This window comes from Callorhinchus milii, unplaced genomic scaffold (genome assembly GCF_018977255.1).
Source record: "Callorhinchus milii isolate IMCB2004 unplaced genomic scaffold, IMCB_Cmil_1.0 Scaffold8, whole genome shotgun sequence".
NCBI classification, from domain to species: domain Eukaryota; kingdom Metazoa; phylum Chordata; class Chondrichthyes; order Chimaeriformes; family Callorhinchidae; genus Callorhinchus; species Callorhinchus milii.
The window spans coordinates 12,863,444-12,869,055 of NW_024704749.1; the positions used below are offsets into that span (position 1 = coordinate 12,863,444).

A 5,612-nucleotide genomic window follows, 5' to 3' on the forward strand; every position below is an offset into this window, starting at 1 on the left:
TCTGTCCTGATTGGCTGCCGGCGGCTCCCGCTCCCAGCTCTGTCTCTGATTGGCTGCCGGCGGCTCCCGCTCCCAGCTCTGTCCCTGATTGGCTGCCGGCGGCTCCCGCTCCCAGCTCTGTCCCTGATTGGCTGCCGGCGGCTCCCGCTCCCAGCTCTGTCCCTGATTGGCTGCCGGCGGCTCCCGCCCTCCGCGGCTCGTGCCACAAAACTTCGTTTGGTTTTCAAAACAGGCACGTGACAGGCAGAGCGCGCGCCGAGAGGTCACTCAGTGCAGAAAACCCCAAACTCTCCCCCCGACACCCCCAAACTCTCCCCCCGACACCCCCAAACTCTCCCCCCGACACCCCCAAACTCTCCCCCCGACACCCCCAAACTCTCCCCCCGACACCCCCAAACTCTCCTCCCCGACACCCCTAAACTCTCCCCCCGACACCCCCAAACTCTTCCCCGACACCCCCAAACTCCTCCCCGACACCCCCAAACTCTCCCCCCGACACCCCCAAACTCTCCCCCCGACACCCCCAAACTCTCCCCCCGACACCCCTAAACTCTCCCCCCCGACACCCCCAAACTCTCCCCCCGACACCCCCAAACTCTCCCCCCGACACCCCCAAACTCTCCCCCCGACACCCCCAAACTCTCCCCCCGACACCCCCAAACTCTCCCCCCGACACCCCCAAACTCTCCTCCCCGACACCCCCAAACTCTCCCCCCCGACACCCCCAAACTCTCCCCCCGACACCCCTAAACTCTCCCCCCGACACCCCCAAACTCTCCTCCCCGACACCCCTAAACTCTCCCCCCGACACCCCCAACACTCTCCCCGACACCCCCAACCCTCTCCCCGACACCCCCAACACTCTCCCCCCGACACCCCAAACTCTCCCCCCGACACCCCCAAACTCTCCCCCCGACACCCCCAAACTCTCCCCCCGACACCCCAAACTCTCCCCCCCGACACCCCCAAACTCGCCCCCCCGACACCCCTAAACTCTCCTCCCCGACACCCCCAAACTCTCCCCCCGACACCCCCAAACTCTCCCCCCGACACCCCTAAACTCTCCCCCCGACACCCCCAAACTCTCCCCCCGACACCCCCAAACTCTCCCCCCGACACCCCCAAACTCTCCCCCCCGACACCCCCAAACTCTCCCCCCGACACCCCCAAACTCTCCCCCCGACACCCCCAAACTCTCCCCCCCGACACCCCAAACTCTCCCCCCGACACCCCCAAACTCTCCCCCCGACACCCCCAAACTCGCCCCCCCGACACCCCCAAATTCTCCTCCCCGACACCCCCAAACTCCCCCCCCGACACCCCTAAACTCTCCCCCCGACACCCCTAAACTCTCCCCCCGACACCCCCAAACTCTCCCCCCGACACCCCTAAACTCTCCCCCCGACACCCCCAAACTCTCCCCCCCGACACCCCCAAACTCTCCCCCCGACACCCCAAACTCTCCCCCCGACACCCCTAAACTCTCCCCCGACACCCCCAAACTCTCCCCCCGACACCCCTAAACTCTCCCCCCGACACCCCTAAACTCTCCCCCCGACACCCCCAAACTCTCCCCCCCGACACCCCTAAACTCTCCTCCCCGACACCCAGTTCCGACTGACTGTCCCTGTTATCTTCCAACTCTCAGAGGTACCCCCAGCTCTCAGGTAATCACTGAAGTGTGACTGTAGTGGATGAATGTAGCAGATAATTTGCGTTCCACGATGTCCCACAAAAAGCTATGAAGTGAATGACCCATTTTATCTGGGGATTGTCAGCCAGGACAGCCGGAGAGGGAAATTCCCTTCAGAGAGGAAGGTCTTGAGACACATTAGCACAAGACACTATAGGAGGTATTCATGCAATGGACTTCGTCTGACAAACAAATAATTCTTGCAGTAGTTTGGGTAAGTAGTGGTAATAAGTAAGGTCATTCTTGTGAACTAAAACAATACCATTCAAAGAGCTGACCTGCTCTACCTCCAGATCCCTCTCTGAATCTCACATAGAATCCATCAACCTGACTTTTTTGTTTCCATTTATATTAGCAGGAGTATTTCTGTTTAGTTAATTATCTTGCAACATGATTTATACTAGGTTGGGAATATGTCCAATACTGGGTGTCAAAGCAGGTTATAACACAGCCCTTTAATCTCTGGAACTTTTCCATCTGCCAGGTATAAGTTTCTTAGTTAGAATTAATTTAGGTAATCTCAACACAATGAAGACTGATGCATGGTACAAACCTGCTCACAGGTTGACATTAAAAAATGTCTCTCAGAGGATCCACGTGGTGGCTGGTGTTGGAAATAGAACATTTTATATTGCAATAAGAGCAGTAAATTTTATATTGCATTCTCAACCTGATGCACATTGATGGGGAGATTAGAGGAACCTTAATTTGCTGCTAATAGTCCTATACCTGACCTGGGAGTATATGATATGACTTATGCAAGTTTGACATAACTCATACTTTTCATAAGTCACTAAATGTATAGTCCCTACTGATATGACTTATGTGAGGTTTACTGTATGGTAGAACTCTCCACTGAAAATTCTAAGAAATCAGCCCAGGCAATGCAAGGCTTTATCTGTCTGTCAATGTATCGATACAATGGAAGTTGTTAATGGTAGTTTTACTTGAATGCTTTGCTCTGAACTCAATGAAACTGCTGTTAATTGATTATTTATCTTCTCTAGGAGTTAGGGAATGACGGGACTTGTGTACCTCCAGGGATGCCATATACAAGAATGAAGATATTCCCATCTGTCAGTCAGAACACTGAGGAATACTCTGAGGATGACTCCCAAGTATGAATCTGTTTGAGATTATGGTGAGTAAGGGAGTAACACTGTACAGTACTAATGCTGATAGATACTGAGAACATGCCCACAAGTGCACAAGTGTACATAGACTCACACTACACAGCTACAGACAGTTTGACTTATCAGGTGGATGGTAAAGATCTTGCTACACTTGCTACACTATTCAAAAAGAGAATGAAGTTTCTCTCTGTTATTTACTACATGGCTGTTTGTATGATATTGTATGATATTGCACTTTGTAGAAAATTCTGTGAAGTGCTTTGAGACATTTCACTGTGATAAGGGACCTATCAAATGCAAGAATTATTATTATAATGCACAGATTATATACATAAACATGTACAGTCATGTATAGTACATTCATGTACACAAATGCTTGTAAATAAATATAACACATTCACATATGCACAATATATTGAATGTGGAATCAGCATTAGGAGATGTAGATGCAGAAGAAGCTGGATCAAAAGAAGTCTTTGATTTGCCAACCTCCACCTAATATTTTCCAGAAATAGGTATGATAGTGCATCTCTCCAGAGAGAAAGTGTGCACATCATTCCAGGGACGTGGCATGCATATGTGGAACTCAGACTGGTTTGGACACTCTTAAACATTCGGTTTAAGTATATGTCCCGGCTGACAAAAAAAAATCCCAATTACAAAAATTGCAGTCCTCTTATTTAATTCCTGGATTCACTTCCTATCCCCAATAAAAAAAACAGGTTTAACAATTTGACTTGCTCAAGGTCAATCGCTTCCATATGTTTCCTCCATGTGACCACAAAGGCCAGTCTTCAGAGCCTGAGAAAGAACTGGAATAGGAACCAGGTCTCATTAAATGATTTCATTTTAGTGAAAAAATCTGATCTAGTCATATTTTTCACAGAATGCAGACAGGCAGGGGAAATTGGTCTTACAATTAAAATTTACATTGATATGGCACCTTTCACTTTGGGTGGAACACCTAAATGGGAGCTCAACTTGAAGGGGTAGGTGAATGAAAGAGTAGTTGAAAAGAAAGTGAGTTTTGATGGCGGGAGGGAGAGAGAAAGGCAGAGGAACTCCGAGATGGAATTCTAGAAAGTGGGTCCAGTTTAATGATTCTGGAACAATCAAAATGATGTCCCATAACCATTGTTGGAAAATAATTTGGGAGTAAACTATAGGTTATATAGGTAGGGAGCACTAATAATAGTTTCAGTTTCACTGGTGTTGAAAGCTAAAATCAGCAGTGCTGCCACTCCGGATTGTTATCCACTGATTCCTACTGGGAAGTCTTGTGTGTGGATATTGGTTGAAAACAGGATTCAGCTTAGTTGGTTCCACAGGCGAAAGGCTGGTGCACTGATCCATTAGTACCTCCTGTCTCCTTCGCATGATTCCAAAGTCTAATTGAAGAGTCATACAACCTTTTAGACTGTCCTCAAACAGGTCCTCAGAGGCAGTGATTCTGCTGGAATGTTTCAGGTTTGGGGATGGATTTCACAAGCATCATCTGGTGTGTTAACATTTTTCAAGGTCCAGAAAGGAAATAAATTGATACCTTTCTCCCCCAATAACCCTCAGGACAGAAAAAATAAAAATACAGAATTTCGTACAAGATTTCATCTCCAATAAGGTAGTGAAAGGCTCATGTTTGAGGGATATATTATTTGATGTATTTATGAATTATGAACTATAAATAATGAATGCTGCCCATCATGTTGTGTAGTTTCCATACTGCACCAGCTCTTACTCACATTCTTTCCCAGGGTTCCCAAATGAAATTCCAGTAACTTCCCCAGACCTTACTTCCTCCCATAAGGGCTCCACTCTTACAATGAGAATAGCATCACTTCCTCAGCAGAGGTAATACTTTCATTTGATAAGAATATATTTTTGAGGTTCATTAGTTTCATTTTTTAATTTACCTTCGGATTACCAGGATTCGTGGCTTCTCACAGTGACAGAGACTTCTGCAACAAGAACCATCCTTGGTATTTACTACCCCCTCTAGTGGCTGTTCTATTAAATAGCCACCAGCAAGGTTAACCCACCGTATAGCCCCAGTGGCCTAATGGATAAGGCACTGGCCTCCTAAGCCAGGGATTGTGGGTTCGAGTCCCATCTGGGGTGATTGAATCTTTTGTCTGATTTTTAAATTTAAATACAATTTAATTCGTTTAAAATTGTTTGCACATAGTATTTTAAACATATACATATTATGTAGGCTTGAAGCATAAAAACTTACATTAAACATATAGGCTTATTTTAAAATAAAACTTTTAGCAAAATATACCAAAATCCTGGAAAGTAGGCTTATGATTATAGATGTTGTCTATAATCCTATTAAAGGATTGTGTATATATAGTATATATAAAAATAACGTATAATTCTTACATGGAAACAGGAGTAGGCCATTCAGTCTCTTGAGACTGTTCCGCCATTCTATAAGATCATGGCTGATCTGTACCTCAAGTCCAATTACTCAACCTTGCCCCGTATCCCTTAATACTCTAACCTGACAAATATCTATCCACCTCAGTCTTGAAGATGTGAATAGATCCAGCATCCACAGACTTTCAGGGAAAGAGAGTTCCTTTTTAATCCTTTTGGCCCTGGTATCCTTACATTCTTTAACATTTAATAAATAACCATCAATACCTTTAGGAGAATTGGGGGGATGTAAAAGAGACACTACCATAAAAAGAAATTATTTGCTAAAATTAAAAAACCGAAAAATCTGGAACAAAAATAATAGGTGCATCAGAAAGAAATGAATGGTTTGGGGGTGACCCTTCATCAGA

The 5,612-nt window shown here is 46.3% G+C and overlaps 1 non-coding gene across 1 annotated transcript; it reads left to right on the plus strand.

The window, feature by feature from the left end:
• The first annotated feature begins 4,868 nt into the window (after nt 1-4,868).
• trnar-ccu lies at nt 4,869-4,941 on the plus strand. Its single transcript has one exon. It is a non-coding gene; the product is annotated as a tRNA-Arg (tRNA).
• The last annotated feature ends 671 nt before the right edge of the window (nt 4,942-5,612 follow it).